Consider the following 5,226-nt stretch of genomic DNA (forward strand, 5'->3'; position numbering starts at 1 on the left):
AGCAGTTTTATTTATAATTAACCAGGCTTGAAGGCAAAGAAGTTGTTTTTCAGTAGGAAAAAAATGAATGAAGAAATTATGCTATATTCGGAGAATATTATCCAGCATTAAAAATAAATGAGCTACCAAACCATGGGAAGACATGAAGACATGGAGGGACATTAAATGTGTATTAATAAGCATAAGAACCCAATTTGAAAGGGCTATGTCCTATGTGATTCAAAGTATATAACATATTGGAAGAGATAAAGCCATTTTTAGTAGAAAGACCAATGGCTGCCAGAGGTGGGGTTTAGGAAGAGAGAGAGAGAGAAAGAGAGAGAGAGAGGTACACAGTACTCAAGGGCAGTCAAATGAGTCTTGATAATAGTACAGTGGTAGATATATGTCATTATTATTTGTCCAAGCCTCTAGAATGTTCATCACGAAGAGTAAACTTCCATGTAAAGTGTTGACATCAGGTAGTAAGGATGTTGGGTGTTGGACAGACTGAACTCAATTCCTCAACTCTATGAGCCAAGACACTTTCAAATAGATCAGTTAGGGGCATAATGGTCATAATTTTATTTTCTACACTCACACTCTTCAATAGCTGGGGGCAGCAGTGTTTTCTTTGAGGCAGAGTAACAATAGCTGTTGAATGTCTTGTAAGATTTAATGTATATACACATACTTCATGTGAGCCTGGTGCCTATAATCCTGGTTACTCAGGAGGCTGAGATCTGAGGATTGCAGTTTGAAGCCAGCACTTGGAAGGAAAGTTTATGACACTCTTATCTTCAATTAGCCACCAAAAAAGCCAGAAGTGGAACTATGGTTCACAGTGTAGAGTGCCAGTCATGAACAAAAAAAAAACCCTCAAGGATAGCACCTAGGTCTTGAGATCAAGTCTTGGGTGTGCATGCACATGCACACGTGCACACACATGTAATATGTAATAGGGTGCCAGTATGGCATAAAATCTGCCATTTGGCATTACTTTCATACCTAATACACATTATTCAGTTTCCCGTGAGGTGAAATCTCCCAAATGATTGTTTTTATTGACTCATTTACATATTCATCTCCATTTTTGCTTTTTTATAAACATGTGTTTTATACACTGGAATGTTTCAGATCTGGCACAGTATCCTTCCTGGGCCTAGTAATGGAACCTTAGCAATCAGTGGACTGTTGATAATCCCAATTCAAAAGAATTTATAGAAGTAGATTTTTGTGTAAGAGCTATGTGTTTAGTTACTTTTAATTGTGATGGAGACTATAGTACTATTTTAAACAAATTTGAATGGAATGTATAAAATCAATAGTCCTGACACCTGGTGCAGGGAGAAGGATTCCTTTCTACCTCTTAGTGAGTTTTGCCAATATAAGGACCATCATAGGGCCCAGTTGCTGGCAAATGATACTCATACACAAGGAAATGATTTTGTTGTCCTTACATTAGAATGTTTAAGAACAATAATAGAAACAAATCAAAGTATACTTTGGAGTACATGCCAAAGAAATGCTGGTAACTCTAAACATTCCCACAGTAAGACCAAAGGAAGATAGTCTTAGGAGAGGATCACAAAGGCTCAATAACTATGTGCATATGATCATAACTCCAAGAAATGGAAACTAGAGTGTTTCTTTTATTGTACTGTTTGCATTCTTTTTTTTCTTTTTCTTTAACTCATTCCCTTCGGCCCATGTTTTTTATCTCTGTGATCTTTGTTTGGTATATAAGTTTATCTGATTTGGGGAGGAGTAAGGGAAGCACTGAAACAGTAGGAAAAGGGATGAAGAACTAATTTAGTAGTTATATTCACTAGACACTATGTCAGAAATAAACTATACATCTTTGGAGGGTGTAGTCAAGAGGGGAAAAACTGGAAGAAAATGAGGGAGAGAGTGATACTATTCTAAGAGAAATGTACTTACTGCCTTACTTATGTAATTATAAACGCTCTGTACATTGCCTTTACAATAAACTTTAAAAAAATGCTGATGTGTTTAACATTGTGAGAAATCTCTTATTTGTACTAAAAATGGGACCTTTTCCATTACAATTTTATATCAGTATTTTCAGTACTTATTATAGGCACATTATTGTGCAGGCTAATTATTTAAAAGAGCTCTTTTCAAAATAAATAAAGTTGGCTAATAAGAGCTTTTATGTCTATCATAAATATAAATTTAGAAAAATTTAATCAGTACCAGGAACATTTCTACCTATATAAAATTCTAAGGTAATTCAAGGTAATAATAACACTAAATAACCCCTGATTGAAGAGATTATTTATATAAGAATATATGAACCTATAAAATACTGAAATAACTGAACATTACTTTTGTAGAATGAATGAGACAGACACTTAGAAAAATAATTGTAAAGTTCCATTTCTACATTTTTACTTAATCTTTGTTTCCGTATTGAAAAAGCTAACTTTAACACCTGCAATTTACAAGTGATAAAATAATCAAAAACTGCAATTTTGGGTCTGGGAATATGGCTTAGTAGTAGAGTGCTTGTCTAGCATACATGAAGCCCTAGGTTCAATTCCTCAGCACCACATAAACAGAAAAAGCCGGAAGTGGTGCTATGGCTCAAGTGGGAGAGTGCTAGCCTTGAGCAAAAAGAAACCAGGGGCAGTGCTTAGGCCCTGAGTTGAAGCCCCAGGACTGGCAAAAAAAAAAAAAAAAAAAAAAAAAAAAAAAACAACCTGCAATTTCCTCAAGACAAAGCAATTACAGAGAATCTGTAAACACATTTCTTCTCAACAAATAGAAGCCATGCATGTAAAATGGACTGGAAATAAGATTGATAAAAAGAAGTCAACTTAAGAAAACCAATTGTCATAATATTTGATAAGGGGGCCAAAACCTCAGGATGGAAGAATGATTGCCTCTTCAACAAAGTGTACTAGCAGAATTGGCAATATACATGCAGAAAAATGAAGCTGGATCCTTATATATCATCTGCACAAGAATCAATTTGAAATGCATCAAAGATCTCAATGTAAGACCAAATACCCTGAAAATATTACAGAAAGGAATGAGGAAAACACTAGGGCTCCTAGGCTTGGGTCAAAATTTCCTAAGTAAAGATACAGAATTACAACAAATCAAAGAAAAACTGGATAAATAGTATAGCATCAAACTGAAGAGTTTCTTCTTGGCAAAGGACATAGCTAGCAATAAATAGATTGATATAGATAATTAAATAATAAAATAAATAGAAAGCCCACAGAATGAGAGAAGATGTTTACTAGCTATGCACCAGACAAGGACCATATATCTAAAATATACTTAGAGCTCAAAAAATTACCCCCCCCAAAACAACAACAACAACAAAAATCCTCAAAGAAACAACCCAAATTAAGAAGTAGGCTAAAGATTTAAGGAGAGACTTCTCAGAAGAAGTGAGAATGGCCAGCAGACACATGAAAAATGTTCAGCATCTCTGGCCACAAAAAAAAATGCAAATCGAAACAATACTGAAATTCCACCTCACCCCAGTTAAAATGGCAATTATTAAGAAATCTAACAATAATGGATGCTGGTGGGGATGTGGCCAAGAGAATCCTACTACATTGCTGGTGGGAATGTAAGCTTATTCAACCATTCTGGAAAGCAGTATTGAGGTTCCTCAAAAGACTAAATGTAGAATTTCCCTCTGATGCAGCAATTCCACTCCTGGGCATTTACCCAAAGAATCACAAACAAGGCCACACTAAAGCTGCCAGCACAGCCATGTTCATTGCCACATTGTTTACCATAGCCAAAACAGAGTCAACCCAGATGCCCCTCAGTGGATGATTGGATCAAGGCAATGTGGTATACACACACAATGAAATTCTATGATTCCATCAGAAAGAATGACATTGCCCCATTTTAAGGAAATGGAAAGACTTGGAAAAATTATATTAAAATTATTATATTAAAATTATATTAAATGAAATAAGCCAGAGACATAGAAACATGTATCACATGGTTTCCCCCATATGTAGTAATTAGAATGTGCCTATAAAGTAAACATAATGAATTGTAAAAGACAAAAAGTTACACTTGGACATGATAAATTGAACAGGGCTCTAAACATTCACACACTGAGACCAAAGGAGGATATTCTTAGAAGGGGATCACAAAGGTTCAATTTCCTCTTTGTTGCTGTTTTTGACTTCTGAACTTTGGGGAATGTAAGGGGGAGTACAAAAATGGTGGGACAAGGGGTGAACTAATGTAGCAGTTATACTAGACACTGTGTTGACAGTGAACTATATAACTTGTGGGAGAGGGGAGTTGGAAAGGAGAAAATGGGGGAATACAGTGGGGGAATAAGTGACACTGTTCAAAAAGAAATGTACTCTTTACTGGACTTATGTCACTGTAATCCTTCTGTACATCACCTTTACAATAAATATTAAAAAACACACAATTGTCAATCTAAGGGTATGAATTCTGAGAGTCAGCAGGTTTTCTATAAAGCAAGAATCTGTTTACATATTTTTGTTATGACCAAAAGAGAGCAGACTCACCCACCTGCCCTTCTCAATGACCACTTCTCTAAAATGATGACAAAGAGAGAACATTTCTGCATAAAGTACAAAATGTACTTCCTCGCGTAATTTTCCATATAGCAGAACAATTTATCTTTTTTTGTATGCTGAGCATGGAGTTCAGGAATGCATGCCTGTTAGGCAAGTGCTCTATTGCAGAGCAGCAACACCCCTCATCCCCTGATCTTGTTCTTTCCCCTCATTTTTATATTTGCCTTAAAGTTGTATTTTAAAATGTGACATGCCAATAAAAAGTGACGTAAGCTTTCATAATACCTCCAGAAAGATAGCTCCAATTGTACTTCACTGTGATTAATTCACAGAAAGTTTTTCCTAGTATTCTACCCAAATCCTCTTTCCTAAAACTTCAGTCATTGCTAATACTCTAGTCAGACAAGACTCCAATGAGCTTTTTTGGTCATTCAAGATTACTATAGACATCCCTAGAGGCCCAGATATCTGAATCACAGGGACTATAATTTCAGGACCTAGTACAAAGTCTCACTGAATCAGAGAACAGGCAGCTGACAAAGTCCCTAGGGAATGTTCCTGCACATTAACTTTGGATGAGCTCTGTTCTAGAAGAGTATTCGCTTCCCAAGGCTATCTTTCTCCCCTTTATTATTATTAATTTATTTCTCATAGAATGAATAAGAAAATAACAGAAAAATAACTTTAAAGTTTTTAT

General features: G+C 35.6%; 1 protein-coding gene across 1 annotated transcript in view; it reads right to left on the reverse strand.

The window, feature by feature from the left end:
* The window catches only part of Hpgd (15-hydroxyprostaglandin dehydrogenase), a 29,780-nt gene that overhangs the window by 9,249 nt on the left and 15,305 nt on the right, over positions 1-5,226 (reverse strand). The window lies entirely within an intron of this gene.

Source organism: Perognathus longimembris, chromosome 21, assembly GCF_023159225.1.
Source record: "Perognathus longimembris pacificus isolate PPM17 chromosome 21, ASM2315922v1, whole genome shotgun sequence".
NCBI lineage: Eukaryota > Metazoa > Chordata > Mammalia > Rodentia > Heteromyidae > Perognathus > Perognathus longimembris.